The following is a 20103-nucleotide window of genomic DNA, read 5'->3' as shown; positions in this document are numbered from 1 at the left end:
AAATCTCTCAATGATTTATTGAATATATCCTTACCTAATGGCCAATAAATACTATCTGTGGTTATAAATTTTGTGGACTAAAAGATATGTTTGGCATAAAACACGATATAATTTGTAAAAATGTTGATAATATTTATAACCTTTAGTTACAGTAATGTTTCTTTAATGTACCTTAATTTAGAACATTTCACACTCTCCTGGCTTAGAGAATAGAAAGTATATTTAAAATTTTCACAATGCACACCTGAACTTTGTAACTTCAATATTTGCTGAGAGCTTCCTACCTATTCATCTGAATCATAATTATTTTATATGCACTAACAGATTTAATCTGATTGATAGAGCAAGACCTATGTAATTATTGTCTTACAGTTGAGAAAACTGAGTTACAGAAAGCTTAAGTAACTTGCTAGTTTTAAAGTTAACAAGCTATGTAATATTTTATTTGATATTTATTGGTTATGTTTGTATTTACTAATGTGTTTATCCATTCATCAAACAAAAATTATTGTTTGGTTGTTTATTGATTGATTGACTGAATGTACTCAGTGTTAGGCACCTTGCTAAGCTTTGGGGAAGCAGAAATATTCAGTTCCCCACATTAAGATACATACATTACGATGTAGCATAATGCAGACATACCTCAGAGATATTGCGGGTTTAGTTCCAGACCACTACAATAAAGTGTGTATTACTCAATAAAGCGAGTATTGCAACCAAGTGAACTGTAATCTTTCTGCTGGTGGAGGTTCTTGCTGTCAATTTCTAAAAAATGAAACACCTGTGAAGTGAGACAAAGTGAAGCACAAACAAAAACCGAGATATGCCTGTAGTTCTTTGGTAGATAGGTGCACCAGGGCTCTTTATCCAGGAGAGACTTCATAGAGGAAGGGGGAGGATCCCAGAGGCTTTTGGGGGTAAATGGCATCTTACAAGACAAGCTAAGTTGGCCAGATGAAGATGGAGAGAACGGTGTTCCATATCAAAGGAGGAGCATGTACAAAAGATGAAGGTGAGGAAGCATAGCTTATACAGAAATCAAGAAATAATTACTATGACAGAGGCACAGTCTGGAATAGGCAGAACGAAGAGACATGTGACTCAACTGTGGCCAGGTCACTGAGGGCTTCTCCTTTCACCCTAAAGATCTCAGGTGCTATTCTAAAGCTCCAAAGAGACCAATGGCGAGTGCTCTAGTTACCTTTATCCTTACATAGAAGAATTCTGGCTGCAGAGTGGAGAACAGCACAGACTAGAGTAACACCGGAGATGCGGGTAAGGTGAATTAGGTGCCTACCATATTGTTTGCATTCAAAGTAATTGGAATGAGATCCACTGCACATGTTGAAAGTCTATCCTCATTTACTATTGAAAAGTTGTAAACCCATGAAATGTCTGTATTACGCTCATGTATTTCAGCATGTCTCCACCTTATGCTCATGTCTCCACCTTAGTGAGAGGAACAGAGAAGGGAATAATACAAAATGGCAGATTACATCAACTAATTTAAAATTAATACATATTAGAATACACACACACACACACACACACACACACACACACACACACACACGCACTAGAGGCCTGGTGCATGAAATTCGTGCACAGGGGTGTGTGTCCCTCAACCCAGCCTGCACCCTCTCCAATCTGGGACCCCTTGAGGGATGTCAGACTGCCCGTTTAGGCCCGATCCAGGTAGGATCAGGCCTAAACGGGCAGTCAGACATCCCTCTCACAATCCAGGACTGCTGGCTCCCAACTGCTCGCCTGCCTGCCTTCCTGATTGCCCCAACCGCTTCTGTCTGCCAGCCTGATCACCCCCTAACCACTCCCCTGCCAGCCTGATTGATGCCTAACCGCTCCCCTGCCAGCCTGATTGATGCCTAACTGCTCCCCTGCCAGACTGTTTGCCCCTAACTGCCTTCCCCTGCAGTCCTGGTCACCCCCAACTGCTCTCCCTTGCAGGCCTGGGTCCCCCCCAACTGCCCTCCTCTGCTGGCCTGGTCACCCCTAACTGCCCTCCCCTGCAGGCTTGATTGCCCCCAATTGTCCTCCTTTTCAGGCCTGGTCCCTCCCAACTGCCCTCCCCTGCTGGCCATCTTGTGGCAGCCATCTTGTGTCCACATGGGGGCAGCCATCTTGTGTGTTGGAGTGATGGTCAATTTGCATATCACTCTTTTATTAGATAGGATATATATATATATATATATATATATATATATATATATATTCAGAAATAGTATATATATATACTATTTCTGAATTTAGAAACCTCTAATGTCTTGAAATTTTCTTCCCAAACAATGAAGTCGTGCTATGGAGAACCCCCAGAGAGGCCCAGGAAGTGTCCTTTTGTTCCATTCTGATCTTGCCTTTCCATCCATAACCTCCTTCCATCAGATTTCATTCTGGCATTTGCTGATTAACTCCTCAAAGGGAAGCACAAAAAAAGGTTTTCTCAAACTTTCTGTGATGTTAGTAATATATTAAAAATTGCAATTCCCCTTCATTTTTCTGTGCAAAATATAAAATAGCCAAGAGAAATAGGAGATATCAAATAGCTCAGTCGTTGGTATCCATCCATGCCTTCCTCTGTGTGGCCAGAGCAGGACTCGGATGTGTAATTCTTTATCTGTAGCTCCAAATCCAAAAAGCTCTAAAAAACAAAAATGTTTTCATGACTGATTAGGCAGCAATTCCAGACTAAACCTGAACTCATGTGGCCACAAAATCTGACCTGAGCTGATGAAAGGCTATTTATAATCTGCACTTCACTTGGTGTGAATAGTTGTCACAAGGTTTGCTGAAGAAATATTAATGTGTTAGACACCGCTTGGGGTGTTGCATAATATACTGAATATGCACTTTGTTGCCTGTTTAAATGTTTCCTTTAAAAATGTACTTTGAGACTTGTAGAGTCACATGCATTTGTAAGAAATAATAAATGTAATATACCACGCACCTAATTTTCCTCAGTGGTAACATTTTGCATAATTATAAGTATAATGCCGCAACCAGAAAGTTGAGATTGATACAATCCATTGACCTTATTTGGATTTCACCAATTTCACTCACTTTTGTGTCTGTGTGTCTGTGTGTGTTTAGTTCCTTGCAATGTTGTCACATGTTGATTCGATTTCTGTGACCACCACCACAGTCATATGCAAAATAGTCCTTCACAAGGATCCCTCATGCTATCCTGTTACAGCCACAACCACCTCCCTCACTACCCCTCTCCCTAACCCCTGGCAACCACTAATCCCTTCTCCATCTCTATGACTTTGTCGTTTAAACAATAAATTGAGTCATACATTATGTAACCTTTGGTGACTGGCTTTATTCACTCAGCATAATTCCTTTTGAGATGCACACAAGTTGCTGCATGCCTTTTAACATCTGAAAATTCTGATCTCCAAAACACTTTGAGCCCAGTGGTTTTGGATTTGGATGGGAGGCGGTGGGGCTGCACTGGAAGTCTGCTGCTGCAGGTAGAGCCGGGCCTGCTCTTTGAGCCGTTGAAGAGCTGGGCTGGCAGGACCGGTGGGGCTGTGTTCTCATCCGTGAGTAGGGGCTGGAAATAGTTGGAAACATATGTTTCTGGTGTCTGGTTTGAATGTGGCTCCTGCTGTCCATGGGACATTTGCATCCTGTGGCAGCCCCCTTATTCAATGTTCACAGTCATCCGCCTCACTGGCCTTTGCCTGGGTTTCTCATTCTTAGGGCATTTCCCTTCTGGACCTAAGTTCTAGCCCTAATTTGCAATCTGCTTTCCTTAGCCTTGTTTCTATTAGCCCCTTTCGCGGGGACTGCACCTGGCTCCCTATATCACTTACACCCACTCCAATCAGCACGCAGATCTGTGGCTCAGGGCTCAGATTTCAGCACTGGCCTGTCTCTGGTTGTTTTGTTCTCTCTGCTCCTCTGACTCCAAGAGTTGGATATGGAGTCTTCTTTGGAGATCTTCCTGGTTTGGATTCTCATCATCATTACAGTGAGTTTTGATGTCAACACAATTAATCCATATAGTTACTGTTTATATTCTAAATAAAAATTTGCCCCCTTCATGCTGACATACAGTTCAAAAGATACTCTGTGGAATTTGTCACTAAATGTAATAAAATCACGTTCTATTCTTGACGTTGACTTAAGGACATCTCTGAGAAGTGTGTGTGTGTGTGTGTGTGTGTGTGTGTGTGTGTGTGTGTGTGTTACTCTGAGGATCCACGGCACAATGGCCCAAGGAGAGAGTTTCATCACATTCATCCTTGCACCCCAATTCTCTTCCAGCTTGTTGCAGGGGAAGACATAAAACCAGTTGATGTTATAACATTATTGCCCCAGCCAACCCTGATTAATTTACATATTCTTTTGGAAACATACATTTCAATAGTTGCAGGATCACTAAGATTTTGTTTCTAGCTCTGCAGCTATTATAAAAACACACATCCAGGTGGAGAGCAAAAACTTCGTTTTTAATAATTCATAGAATTTGTTCAAGTTCAAGTGAAACAATTATCTGGGAAATTTCCAGATGTTTGAATGCTTCACTTTTCCATCTGGTGCTTGCCATTGTGCAGAACAGCCTCGCATTGTTCTGTGATACTTCTGGTTAGCACTGAGTTGCCAAAATTTTGCTTTGGGACTAGCAATGAAATCCACTGATTCCCTGAAGAAATCAATTAGGAATAAAGAGAAAAGAGAAATAATAATAAAAAGATAATATCTAATCCTGACTTATTTTCTCATCTAAAATATTGTTAGTCCTCTCCCCTCAAAAACAAGTGACATGATTTGGCAACTAAGAAAGAACATAAGGGAAATTTTAAGAATATAGGGTAATTTGAGCAATGTTTAAACATCTGTACAAAATAAATGGGAAAACGGAATACAAAAGTTATGTAATTTTTAGGGTGTGTGGAAGAAAGGAGAACAAAGAATTAACCAGTTTCCCCCCCTTTAAAATGTTTCTAGTCCTTTTGTCTCAATCTTCCCTCCAAAATTTTGATAACTGATAATTGTCCCATTTTCTCTAAACGTCTTCCAGAATAGCAATGCGACGGATTCCTGCAATGATTTTACCTTCAGTTAAAATAACCGTTCCTTAAGCAAGTGTACTAGCGCTAAAGAAACAGCCATACCGATAGACCTTGGCTTTTGCTTTGTATGTCAAACTGCTTCCTGAAAAATAATTATCATTTTACTTTGTATATCTGCCCACAATTGAATCATAAAGTACATAAAATAAAATGTACATAGGAAGTGCATGTGTCTGACTGGTCACTCAGGGTGGAATGGTGAGGCCAGGGTAAATGAACATGAAAGACAAGGCTGGCAGGTTTCTATTTTTTAGCCTGGGTTATATATATTTGTTATCATTTGTTTATCTCAAAATTTTAAATCACAACTTCAAGTAGACCTTAGAACCTTATGACTATTGGATGCCCAGAACAGTGGTTGGCACTAAGTGGGTGCTGAATAAATATTTACTGACTAAATGCATGCATGAATGAGGATCTCTGTATTTATTCTTCCACAATCTTTAAAAAAATATGGAATGAACAAGTGACATGCTTCGGCAACTAAGAAACAGCATAAGGGAAATTTAAAAAAAAATAGGGTAATTTGAGCAATCTTTTTTTTAATATTTATTTTTATTGATTTCAGAGAAGAAGGAGAGATAGATAGAAACATCAATGATGTGAGAGAATCACTGATCGGCTGCCTCCTGTACGCCCCCCACTGGGGATCCAGCCTGCAACCGGAATTGAACCTGTGACCCTTCAGTCCACAGGCCAATGCTCTATCCACTGAGCCAAACCGGCTAGGGCCTGAGCAATCTTTTACACATCTGTACAGAATAAATGGGAAAACTGAATACAAAAGTTATGTAATTTTTAGGGTGCATGCAAGAAAGGAGAACAAAGAATAAACTAGGACCTTGACGAAAGCAAGTATTAATTTAGTAATTTCTGAGTTTGGAACTAAATTTTTATTTATTTTGAAAAGTGCCTGGCTTGTGGAATTTTAGTTGCACAGAATATAATATCAACCCGCATTTTATAGCTACAAAAATACAGATTTTTGCTATGTGGTTTAATTATCTAATTAGAATTCAGTAAGCTATGTGGAGGCTGCCCTTTGGGGCTCATTAAGGCAGCAGGCTTAGGAATGTTGCAAGTGAAGGAAATACGTTTTGGAAGCAAGTGTGTTGTTGCTGAAAGGTCATGTGGTAACTACAACACTGCCGGTGAGAGGGAGCGGTTAAGTTAGGGACCATGGCAGGCAGAGGTCCCGGGAGGATGAGGAGGTGCCTAGTTCTGGGCTGCAAAGGAGATATGCTTACAGGGTTCCTGAGTGTTGGTGCAAGGTCAAAGAAGCTTAATCTTTTGTGCTGGCTGACCCCAGCTTCATTGCAGAAACAGGCTGAATCACAAAGGCCTTTGGATGGAAACATTAGCTCCTACAGAACACCAGCTCTTGCTGCTGCTGCTGCTGCTGCTGCACTGCTTGCTCCTAATGCTGGAAACTCAAGCCCTTTGGTTTCCAGGATGCTCGGGTGTAAATCTTTCTACCAGCTTGAAAGTCTCACAGAGTTGTTAAAAAACACAAAGCCACAAACCCTTCACATTTAGTTTTGCTGGACAGTGATTCATGCTAATTTGAAAATAGAACTGGCACAGGCTATGTTTTATAAACTGAGAGTTTTGTTCTTTTTTTCCCCTTCTTTTTCTGTATCTTAATTTTGTCATGATTGCCATGCCATGAATTTCTTAACCAGAAAAAAAGAGGTATTTTGCACTTGGATATAAAATGTCACAAGTGTTGATAATATCAGCAATATGCTACTCTCTTACAAAAGGCCAGTTCAATTACATTTCCTCTCCACAGAACCACCCAGGTGTCAATGCATCTTGGTCCAAATGGCTGGATTAAAAAAATTCAGAAGAGATCTGTCATTTTGAAGTTCCTGACTCTATAGCATGTAGCTTTATGACAGTTCTTTTCATCGTTTGAAATGATTTTTGTTTAGTCAGGCTCTTACTAACATGAAATGCATTTCCATGTGATTTTATTGGGTTTGCCACCCCACACTACTCCTGCCTGCCTCCTTGATTTTGGCTTTACTAACAGCTTCTTTTACTGATTTTTGGCAAGCTGCTGAGGGCATATGTTTTGGACTTCTCTTGCCTGATTTGTGAGATTCTGCTGACATCCTGGAAAGTGCCGCAAAAACCTGTTGCCAAATCCAAGCTGGTGTGTTTCATGGCAAATGCACCAGCACTGAGCTCAAGTTTCTTGACAAGTCTTATTTATGGGGAAACAAATGTAGGCTAGATTTTTGTTGAACTATGCTGGTCTCTTCCTGGGAGTAACATTTGGTGTGTCTACGCAAAAGGGCAAATCGTTTTTAAACGTCTCATATTTTATGGGTGTGACGGAGGACACGATGCTGTTGCTGCTGGTGATCACAACGGAAACCAACATGTAGGGAGTTGAGTCCGAGTTTGTTGTCCTGTGAAATCGAAGAATGAAGTCGTGGACAAAAACAGTGGGAGCCAAGTTTGCTGAGAGCATCCATGCGAATTAATGTCTGTTAGTCCATGTGTGGAGGCCCTCATGGCCATAGGCCACATGGGCAAGGGGATATGCTCCCCGCAACAGGAACGTCAGGTATCCACTGAGGGCTGCGCAGAGAGAGGGAAAGAGAAAAAGGAAGCATGCTTGTTTTTTTTTGTATATATACTTGTTAGTTCCTGATTGGTCCTTTCAAAGAATGTTGCCTTAATAACATTCTTAGGATTGATTATACGCCTCACTGTCTTGTGATTGGTTATCTGCAAGCTGCCACTTTTAGCAATATCTATACATTTTAAAGCTCATGTTTCCCACACATGCCTTTTCTTCCCCACCCAGTGGGGGGGTCTTAGCAACTCTGCCTAGTTGGGTTCCCATTTCTATTTCCCCGCTCCGTGGTCCCAATTCCTGACTACCTAGCTTCCCTCTGTCTTCTCACAACCACCGTTTATTGGGCATGTGCCACAGACCACATGGTTTTCATTGACTTGTCACCACAAAATTGGAAGGGACATACTACTGTACCCATTTTGGAGATGAAAAAACTTAAGTTAAGCAACTTCCCCAGAGTCTCATGGAGTGGTGCAGCCAAATTCAAACTCTGTTGTTTTTGTCTCTAAAGTTTATGATTTTTCCCTAAAGAACCCTGAGAGACAAATACTGCCCTCGATTTTATGAATAATAAAAAAAATTGTTATGTATTTTCCATTCTATTTTATAATAATTATTAAACCTATACCATTTATAGTAGTTGGTGCCATGAGGGTGCACTAATGATTAAGACATAGTTTCTGTTCTTTAAGGACTCATGGACTGGGTGATTTTGCCCCTCCAGGCAACATTTCCCAAATTCTGGAGCCATTTTTGATTGACACAGTGGGTGAGTGTGTGAGGAGCTATTGGTATCTGCTGGGATACAGCTGAATGTCCTACAGTGCACAGACAATACCTGCAACAAAGTGTTATCGGGCTCAGTAGTGGTGAGGTTGAAATGCCATGGCCTTCAAGAAGAATGGAGACACTGAAAATACGGGAGGACTTATGCTGTACCTTTAATGATGATGTGATATATTGTATAATTTGTTCAAACTTTTTGCTGACATTCCCTACTAGGATCTTCAATGTGGAAAAATTATACCTCCAACCCTATTAATACCAGGTATGCCCATTGGGCCTGCTTTGACCAGTGAAATATAGATAATCGCTATGGAGCCATGTGTAGTTTTGCCATCACTCTTTTCCCCGTGACTTCTTTCCAGCAGTCTCTCTGTAGCTTGTCTGTAAATTCTGCAGCCACCAGCAGGTTGATGGTGGACCATTAGGTGAGCATTTCTCAGCCATGATGTCCTAGGATGCCAACATACTGAAGTGAGAAGCCCAAGAAAGAGAAACAGGTGGTGTTCTGAATTATTCCTAGAGAATGTGGCATATCACCAACCCATTTTATTCATGGAGCTGCCTTGGCAAAACTTCCAAACTGACGGGTGTATTGCCTGTGTACCCTGGAGGGTCTAGAAAAGGGTATGGACAAGAAATTCAGACCTTCAATTATGCTCATTAGCTTTTCCTGAGACGTAGAAACTGAGAAACAAGATTAATAGGTCCTTATCTAATCATGAACACTTGTACTTAAAATTATAATTAGTCAATAAAAAATGAACGTAGTAATCTCCTTTCTAACTGGTAGGATAGCAAAGATATAATAAATAAAGTTCAATACTATAAACTTTCATGTGTAAAGAATTTTTTCAAGTAGGTGCTACTCTGTTTCTGGTTTTCATTTTTGCATGAGGAAAACTTCAAATTCACACTCTCATTTTGAGTGTCTATACATTCCTGGACTTATAGTTGTGTACTACTTTTTTTTAATCAAAGCTTAACTGCTTTAGAATAATAGCAAAAACATTTAAGCACCTATTTGCAGTTAACCAAAGAGTAGGCATTAATTTGCCTCCTTACACTCCTAATTACCTCTGCAAGATCCAAACATAGCTCCTTACCAACCAGCCATGGCAGCATTTTCCTCTTAAATGCCTGGCATTCCTCTGACCAGCTTCATTCTTTGCCCAAACTTCAACTGCCTTTTTCTTGGACTACTCTCACGTCCAGCCACTATCCCTAGATAACATTGTTCAAATTGCATGCTTATGCAAAGGATGCCTTAATATGTAAATCACACTGGGATTCCTACTAGTTAGACCAAGCAGGTCAAACTCAAAAGATAACAGGTGCCAAATAAACAAGGTTTAAGTTTATGCGAGCTGCAAAAAAGCAAAAGCTTCAATTTTCATAGAAATATAGGTTTATTTCGATAGAGACATGCTGAATACAAAGGGCTAAAATAAATGAGTAATCGTTAACATAAAATAATAGAACATTTTACTAAAAATTAATATTTTTTCTTGAACATTAACTTACCAGGCACTGAATAGCTGCACAAATTAATAAGCGTAACACAAATAAACCTATTTTTCTTGTTCTCTGAAAGTGAAATATTTCCTGTTGCACACACCAAATAAGTCAGTCCAAGACTTATGATGTGGCAATCGGTTGCTAAAATAGTCTCTGCTAGTATTAGTGGAGAGAAATAGTGGAGAGAAATTAGCAAAAAAGTCACGTAAGGGAAATGAATGCAACATGAATATAGTAATCAGTCATTAGTGAACGTTGTAGTTCATTATTAATAATCATGTATAACAGGATATTGTAAAAATTAAGTGACGAAATTTTTATTAAAAAGTTTCTTACATACCGTTATATTGGTTGGGCCACAAAAATATTCGTTGTGAGCCGCATGCAGTCTGCGGGCCACGAGTTTGATACGCTTGACTTAGACCCTCACAGTCAACTGCCTCTAAACATCTCTCACTGGACAGTTCATCTTTATCCTAAGCTCAATAAACTCTGTAATGAATTTATTATAGCCATTATAAAATATATTCTATATGATACTATTTTCCAAGATATTTACTATCAAAATCTTGATATCATCTTTGAATCATCTTCCCATTGTCCACACAAAGTAAATTTTTATGGGCAATGATTTTTTTTTTCTTTCCCAATCACTCTGGCACAAGCCTCCAATTTTTTACGTATATGAACCCTGCTCTTGCTCCTCTCATTGGGACTACTATTATCATAGCCTAACTGATTTCCTGTCTCCTGTGTTTGTTCTTTCCGATAATCTTTCCCTCTGCTCTCAGGATTAATTTTCCTTCTCATCCCTACTAAACTTTCCACCCATAAAAATAAAATCTACCCTTTGCCACTTGGCATACACTGGCTCCAGTCACTTCCAAGTTTTTTTCCTACCACTATCCCATCTCATTCTCACCTAGTGACGTAATAACCATATTCGTGTTAGTGAGCCTGGACTAAGTTACACTGCACTAACAATCTCAAACTCTCATTGGCTTCAACAAAGGTTTATTTCTTGCTATGATACCAGTTCTTTGGGGTAGACTGCATCTCTACTCCATGTTATATTCCTTGGAAATCTCTGGTGAAGGAGCTCCTGCCTAGAACTTGATGACAAGGCAGCTCAATTGATAAAGTAGGTTGGTGATACGCGACAGTCCCTAAGAATAAGTCAGAACACCACCTACATCTCTTTCTAGGGCTTCACACTTCAGTATGTTGGCATCCTGGAACATCATGGCTGAGAAATGCTTGCCTAATGGTCCACTATCAACCTGCTGGTGGCTGCAGAAAATTACAGACTCATTGCTGGAAAGAAATAACAGGGATGCCTTAGTTTTCCTGGGGAGAGAAGGCATTAAACTACTTGGTGTTAAATTTCACTCATCTCTGTGAAGATAGAACCTGCCCTTCTTCTGAAAGCAACACTAACCTGAGTAATTTCATCTGGAATGATAATTTCCGCTCACTTCTCCACCTAACCAGTCTGTCAGTTTGCATTTTACTGTCCAAAAAGAACTTAAGGTCTTTCTCGGATTTGAAGAGTTTAGGACATAGTCCTCTTTCAGGCATTTATCAAATATTTATATTGAACTAGAGACCCAGTGCATGAAAATTTATGCACTGGAGGGGGGTTCCCTCAGCCCAGCCTGCCCCCTCTCACAGTCCAGGAGCCCTCAGGGGTGGGAGGCAACCCAGCGATCAGGGGAAGGCGTCCCCATCACACCTCTGCTGCTGCCATTGCCAGAAGGGCAAGCCTCGGAGGCCCTGGTTACCTGAGCCTCAGGTGGCCCTGGGAGGCTGGGCAGCTGCCATCAGAGGCTTGCCTGTGCCTCGGGCTGGCTTTGGGTGGCTGGGCAGCCAACATTCGAGCCTTGCCTGTGCCTCGGGCCGGTCCTGGGCGGCTGGGGGGCTGAGGGGACTGGAGGACTTCGGAGGCAGGCACGCAGAGCGGCCAGACCCGCCTGGGGGTGGGCCGGCCATGCAGCACGCCTGCCTCCCCAGTGGGGCTGAGGGGACTGGGCACTGCCATCTTGTGGCTGTGGGCACTGCCATATTTGAAAGTGTGGCAGTCAATTAGCATATTCCCTCCTTATTGGCTGTGGGCACTGCCATCTTTATGAGGGTGTGATGGTCAATTAGCATATTCTCTCTTTACTCAATAGGATAAGGTCAGTTTTTTGGAGATAGTATAATTTACACCAGAGAAGGCTGTGTAATCTTTTGTTTTCTATGCCTAAGCCATCCTATCAAAATCAGTAAAACATTCTCTCTGACTGCAAATAATTAGAATTGTAGAGTTAAGTTGCAGAGCCTCATGTTCCTGATCCTCAAGATCTGACCTCACTTCCTTCATTGGGAGTCCAGCATCCTCAGGTGCCCACTGTAGCAGCCCATATTTGCTTCATGTTTCTGACCTTTCCCTTTCATCTTTTTGAAAGTTTTGTGGGGCGGTAGAAGGGGGTCATAATATATGGTGATAGAAGATTTGACTTTTGGTGGTGGGCACATGGTGCAATATACTGTATAGGCCTTGTAACATAGAAAGCCACACCTGAAACCTATATGTTCATGTTGATCAATGTCACCCCAATAAATTTAATAAATAAATATTAAAAAAGAATGTTTTGTACACATTGTCACATACATGGAAGCTCACTGGCATTAGTGGCACACTGCTAATTTGATCAGCTAATCACTGGAATATATTACTGGGAGTAGACATCTTAATAGGCTTTTCCCTAGGGTCTTTCTGAAGACATAAAGCCTTAACCCAATTACTATCATTAACAGAAGAATGTTCAGGAAGATGGAGGAGATATTTCTGAGACACCTTTAGACCTATTTTTAATTATATCATGTTAGTGATTGGCAACTTTGTCTCTCCACTCTGTATGTGTGAAGAATAATAAACCGAATGCCAGTTTGATGTGGGCTGAGCAAAGATGAAGCCGTGGCTCATTATTAATATTAATATTGTTGCATTTTAATTAGTGATTGGGATAGTCAGATTATTTAGATTTGAGCAGTTTTCTAGATTCAAACTTTTCCATCATAATTCACATTACAAAGACTTTCTGAAGAAACTTAGAATAATTCACAAGACAATTAAAACAGACCAGGAGAAGCATCAAGGTAGTTCCTAGTGAGGCGGGTGAAGTCTCTGATCTAGCAGTTTTCTTAGTGATTGTCACTGCTTCTCTACATAGGCCACGTAGTAGGGATGATATGGGAGTGCCTCTGTGAGTGGTGGTAGAGTGATGTAACACTCTTATGCTCAGAATGAAACTAGGAACAATGAAGGTGGGTAAATGATGTAGAGGAAAAATTAAGCTTCAGACATCAGAAGGATGTGCCCTTCCTGAAACCATTCAGAAACTGGTCTGGGGCTGGGAAATAGATGGGGCCAGGAGTGGACTATGGTGACGGCATCCAACGATGCCCGGAGCAGGGGCTGGGCACAGCATCCCTCAATGACTCCCCGTGTCTGACTGCTCCACCGTGGATGAGAGCTGCACTTTGCCTGTGCTTTGAGACCTCATGAGGTTCCTCCATGAGCACACATGCTTGTAACAACCAGGCCCTAGGTATCTTTGGACATCTAACGGGCCAGAAGAGAGTCTCCACTCTCCACATTTGGGAGGCTAGAAGTGACAGAGGGAAGTATATACTTCTATTATCTACAAATGTAGAAATGGGATCAGACAGGTTAACTTACGCAAGTTCCAACATAAAGAAAGAAGAGGAGCATTTGAGCAATGTGTATTTAATTTCATAGCTTGGGCTTTCCACATTCACTCTATGTTGTTAAAATAGCACAAAATACCAATGCTGCAAACACTAAAATATAGCTAGTAGTCTTCTGCATGTATCATCACTTTTCTTGGCTATACATATGTCTGGGTCCCTCTTGTGGTGGCTGGGATGGATCAGGCAAGGATGTTGCACCAGAGGGTCCGCATGGAAGTGTTGGGTTTTAGACTAGCTGGACAAGTAAGGGATTTTTCTGTGATGCTAAAAACATTCAAGTTGAGAGAATTTGTGGTCTAGGGATAAAACTGCACTTTCTGAAGAAAACTGAAATAATCAGAAGAGAATTTCTCAGACTCCCACCACCCCATCCTATATAATAAAGAGGTAATATGCAAATTGACGGTCACACCCTCACACAAGATGGCCATCCCATGTGGTCACAAGATGGCCACCACAAGATGGCCTGCAGGGGAGGAAGGGCAGTTGGGGGCGACCAGGCCAGCAGGGGAGGGCAGTTGAGGATATCAGGCCTGCAGGGGAGGGCAGTTAAGGGTGACCAGGCCAGCAGGGGAGGGCAGTTGGGGGCAACCGGGCTGGCAGAGGAGGGCAGTTGGGGGTGACTGGACCAGTAGGGGAAAGCAGTTGGGGGTGATTGGGCCAGCAGGGGAGGGCAGTTTGGGGCAATCGGGCTGGCAGGGGAGCAGTTAGGTGTTGATCAGGCTGGCAGGGGAGTGGTTAGGGAGTGATCAGGCTGGCAGGCAGAATCGGTTAGGGGCAATAAGGCAGGCAGGCAGGTGAGTGGTTGGGAGCCAGCAGTCCACAGGGATTGGGCCTAAACCAGCAGTCAGACATCCCCCGAGGGGTCCCAGATTGTAGAGGGTGCAGGCTGGGCTGAGGGACTCCCCCCCCCCCCAGTGCATGAATTTCGTGCACCAGGCCTCTAGTCCAACCATAAACAGCATGTGTACTGTCCTAGTCTGCCTTCCTACTTGCTTCCACAGACAAACTCTGTGCCCTCAATTGCAAGAGCTCTCTCTACTTTTTCACTAGACCCATAAACTATCTACCAAAGGACATCACTGCTGCAATTCTTTCTTCTCTCTCTGATCAAGTTTTGACTCTCTAATGATCCCTAGCAACAACCACACATTCTGTTAATGACCCCATCTTAAAAACATATTCCTTTGATTTTACTTTCTTTTACAGTTACCATCCGTTTCGAGAAAAAATTTAAATTTTAAAATTTTAAATTCCTTCTCCTTTTTCAACCCATTTCAGATTGGTTTTGTCCCTGACCACAGAACTGAAACTGTTTCTGCCAAAGTCCCTAATCAGCTCCATAGTCCTAAAGCCAATGGTCCATTCTCAGTTCTCATCTTACCTAACCTATCAAAGCAGTAGATACAGTTGATCACACCCTTCTCTCTTATTTCTTCACCTAGCTTCTAAGTGGCTCTCTCCTAGTGGTTTTCCTAAAATGCTAGATTCTCCTTTCCTGCTTTGTTGCTTCTTTCTTTATCGCTTGACCTCCTACAGTCAGAGAGCCCTAGAGTTCAAACTTAATCCTCTCTGTCTGTCCTCACTTCCGTGATGCTATAATTCACCCTCATGGCTTAAAATGCCACCTACATTCCAAAGACTTCCACATTTATATCCATAATCCAGATCTCCTATATTAAACTTTCTACTTGATGTCTCCATTAATAGACAGTCAACTGTATATATCCAACATTGAACTTTTGATCTTCCTCCCAAAAGATGTTCTACCACCACCCTATCCCAATATTCACTTGATGGCAACTTCAGGCTGAAAATCTTAATAGGTCTCAATTCCTCTCTTTTGTTCATATCTTCCATCTAAATATTCAAGAAGTCTTGTTTGCTCTACTTTCTCATACCTATCCACCAATATGCTGATGTGAACTGAATCATTGCTCACCTGGATTTCTGCAGTATCTCAGCTTCCATTATAATCCTCTTTCACACCATAACTGGAGCAATCTGTTAGAAATATACTGCTAAGTCAGATCATGTTGCTCCTCTGCACACAACCTTTCAATAGATTCCCACCTTAATTAGAATGAAAACTGAAGTCTTTACTTGTTACCATTACCTCTCAGAATTCATTTTCTGCTATTCTTCCTTCTCTCACTCCCTTCCAGGCACACAGCCCTTAGGGCTTTTGCACTGGAACTTTTCTCCCAGGTAGCCATGTTACTAACCCCTTCAAATTTACTCAACTGGCATCTTCTCAAGGAGGCCTACCCTGATGACACCACCTAAAATTACAGCTTTATTTTGAGCTCTTGCATCCCTCCACACTATTCTATTTATTTCATTTTTTCCATAGTATTTATCAATTTTCAACATACCATATAATTTACTCATTTATGTTATCTATTGTGTACTGTCTGTTACTTTCTAGAATGTTAGCCCCACAAAGACATGGATTTTTTTTGGGTCTGTTTTGTTCATTGATACTTAAAGTGCTTAGAAAAGTAGCCTGGTATATTATAGATGGTCAGTAAATGTTACATGAATGAAAGATTTCCTTTACCCAGAGAAGAGCTATCATGAAGGCAGGGCTGGGGAAATCAGGAAATAGAGGAGGGAAATTGGAGCAAATGGTCCAGGCTGAGGACAAGTGTAGGTGATAGAGCTTTGTGTGATGTTGGGAGGTGAGTAAAACAGATGTAAGTTGCTATGAAACACTGAAATCCTAGCTTCTTTACAATTCTGCATATAATGTAGCTTCCAGAATCTCTACTTCTTTGATTATCCCCTCTGCATACATTTTAGTTGGTTGGAATCCCTTAAAAATATGCTGTTCAAAATCAATATCCCAGATACACTCAGACCAGCATCTCATTAACGTTGTGGGCCATCATCTCCCTTTGTCTGAACCTACATGTTTAGCAATGCAGTTACAAAGGTCATTGACTTCCCAGGGTTTAATGACACATGACTCAGATGGAGCCTGCTGTCAGCCAAAACCACAGTTACTTTTGTTTATTTTTTCACACAAGCCACACTTAAACAAAATCTGCTCAATTCCATTCTTTTAATCTATGTGTATGACTTTTATATTTTTTCTTTTCAGTTTAGATCCATTATTCTGACCTGTCAAGATCTCAATCAAGCATTTTAGTAAATCCTTACAACTTTTCATTCTCTGGAAATCTGACAATTAAAAAAAAAAGATTGTGGAGGTATTGATAAATGGCCTGGAAAAGGTCCATGGCAAAACCTGTTTCAAACTATTTCCATAAAAACAGGACCCATTTAATATTCAGGATATATAAGTTTAAACTACTATTTCTTAATTTTGCCCACAAAATTGTTACAGAGTAATTTTTCAAATGCTTTGCTGAAATCCAAACGTACTATTCCTACAGCATTGTGCTGATTTTCTAGTCTAGTATTTTACCCAAAAGGGAAAGAGGCCAGTTTGGCATAGTTTTATTAGATAAGCCCATGTTGGCTCTGGGTGAGCTTTTTATATAAGCTCACGCAACATATTTTATTAATTCTGTCTTGAGGTCAGAATTACTATCTGCAATTTGAAGATTTGACTTTCTTCATCATAGTGACATCTTATCTCTGTTTATTTTGTTACTTATATTTGGAAGGAACTACTCATTACTCCTTCTGGATGAGTGGTTTTTGTCATTTACAAAATATTAAGCAAATTATATATGATTTTATATAAATGCATATATGAAATATTTTATATATATATATATATATTTATTGATTTCAGAGTGAGATAGAGAGATAGAAACATCAATGATGAGAGACAATCATTGATTGACTGCCTCCTGCACACCCACAACTGGGGGGATCGAGCCTGCAACCCGGGCATATGCCTTTGGCCAGAATCAAATCTGGGACCCTTTCGCAGGCCAATGCTCTTTCTACTGAGCCAAACCAGCTAGGGCCATATATGAAATCTTATCATACAGATTTTCTTTTTCTATTTTAGTTGACTCTCTTCTCTACTTATCCCTCTTCCTCAACTCATCTTGTTCATTTACTCTGCTCCAGGCACCTAGAGAACATATTGGGAGAGGGAGAGGGAGAGGGAGAGGGAGAGGGAGAGGATATGTGTATTTCCATATATTTTGCATGCTACTTAATCATAGATGACTTTCTTTATGAACTCTCAGGTAGCCTATTTCAAAGAGAATCAGTTTATTTATCTTTCCCTAAGAGATGATATCACCCATAAAACTTGCCTTGAAACATTTATTTTATACTTTAGACCCCAATCTAAAAAGAATAGAATAATTCATTTGTTCTTTTATTCAATAAGATTCACTGAACTTCTCCTATCTACTAGACACTGTGCTAAATTGTACAGTAATTCCAAGCCTTGGTAAGATGTTGTGTTTAATTCATCTCTGTATCTTTTCTTTTGCCTCTGAATAAAAAAATAAATAAATCTCTGCTGCTTAGAAGGCTTCTGTTATGGACTGAATGTTTGAGTCAAAATTCATGTGTGAAAGCCGTCACGCCTAGTGTGGCTGTATTAGAGGGCCTCTAGGGAAGTAAAGTTAAATGAAGTCATAAGGGTGGGCCCTGATCTGATACAATTAGTGTTCTTATAAGAAGATACACCAGAGTTCTTCCCAGAGGGAGAGAGAGGCTGCTGGGTGACAGCCACAGTGTGCCATAGATTTTTACTTTTTGTATGGGGAAGAGAATGAGGTGATGAACAAGAACACATTGCTCAGTGTACAGGGAAAAATAATATCTTGATTTAATAACATCAATAACAATTCTAAATATTCATGATCTGAATATTGTTAACTGTGTGGTTTACTTCCTCTCAAGACTCAAATAGGAAGATTCATGCTACAATACTCAACAAGATTAAATATTAGTGTCCTAGTAAGTATTATAAGCTAATTGATTTTCTCCCTCCAACCTCCCCCTCATTCCCATCACTTCAGAATGCTACTGTATTTAGATATAGGGCCTTAAAAAAGGTAATGAAGTTAAAATTGGGTTCTCTTTAGAGTGGGCCGTGATCCAATATGATTGGTGTTCTTATAGGAAAAGGAGATTGGGATACAAAAAGAGACAGCAGGGATGTGTGCACAGAGGAAAGACAAGAGGGAACCCAGGGAGAAGATGGCCATCTCAAGTCAAAGAGAGGCCTCAGGAGAAACCAAGCCTGTCTACACCTTGATCTTGGGTTTTAGTCTCTAGAATTGTGAGAAAATAAATTTCTGTTCTTTAAGCCATTCAGTCTGTGGTACTGTGTTATGGCAGCTCTAGCAGACTGATACAGAAAGGATTAAAACATTGTACTTTTTTGTTTTCCTAACCTCCCCTTCCTTTAAGATTCTGAAATTTTATTGCAACTGTTCCCTTTGCTATTTTGAGAAGTTCTTCTGGCCTACTCTCAGATACCCAGAGCACAGTATCATTTCTAAGAATATTAAGTACTGGCATATCACATGGAGAACATGATTCTCCTTTATTAACCACAAGGTTAACTAGTCATTTTGAAAAACATGCAGAGTGCAACATGACATCTATCAAAAGTCTGTTCTTCCAAAATAACCATGCCTAGGACACACTCTGAAATCAATTTTCACTTATTATGAAGTTTATTGTTCTATTTACTTGAATTTTCCTTCCAAGTTCTGAATGTGACATTCGGCGTCTCCTCTTTATAAGAACAAAATAGTGGTGTTCCCATCCAGATGGTGGGAGGTTGGTAAAAACAGACCCTAGAATGAGCCTGTTAAGCCCACGCTCAATCTTCAAGGCCAAGGTGACTCAATGTAGCATGCAGAAGGATGAAGCCAGAGTCTAGGATCAGGGCATGTGGTATTTAAAAAATAAATAAATAAATGAATAAATGAAAGGACAGAGACGGGAAATAGCTGGACTGACTAAGAATTTATTCCTTGGGGCCTAAATCTCCTTGAGGTTCCTTAGCTAAATTCCCACACTTAGTGTATTTTGTTGAGCCAGTTCCTAATATGTTCCCTGCTTTACCATGGAAGCATTTGCCCCGCAGCTGGGGCTCATTTGGTTTGGATTTTCATCTACAAATTGCTGTCAGCAAGAATCTTTAGGAGCTAATTGGTGAAAGTGACCTAAAAAGGGAACCCCAGAAGAGACCCAAAAACACTGAATTTTCATCCTTTCTTCTCCCAAGAATTTGTGTAACACTTTGCCAAGGAACAGCTAGCTTTGAAGCTTGAGTAATCACTTTTATGTAAAAGCTAAAAACCACCTTAGATGAGACAACATCAGACAAAAGTATGTTTCTCAGTCTTGTAGTTGAGGAGTGTAGTGTGGCTCGTGTTTGCGATTCATAGTCCCGTTTGGGCACGCTTCAAA

Source organism: Cnephaeus nilssonii (assembly GCF_951640355.1).
Source record: "Cnephaeus nilssonii genome assembly, chromosome: 1".
In the NCBI taxonomy this organism is placed as follows: Eukaryota; Metazoa; Chordata; class Mammalia; order Chiroptera; family Vespertilionidae; genus Cnephaeus; species Cnephaeus nilssonii.
This window is presented reverse-complemented; position numbering follows the sequence as displayed.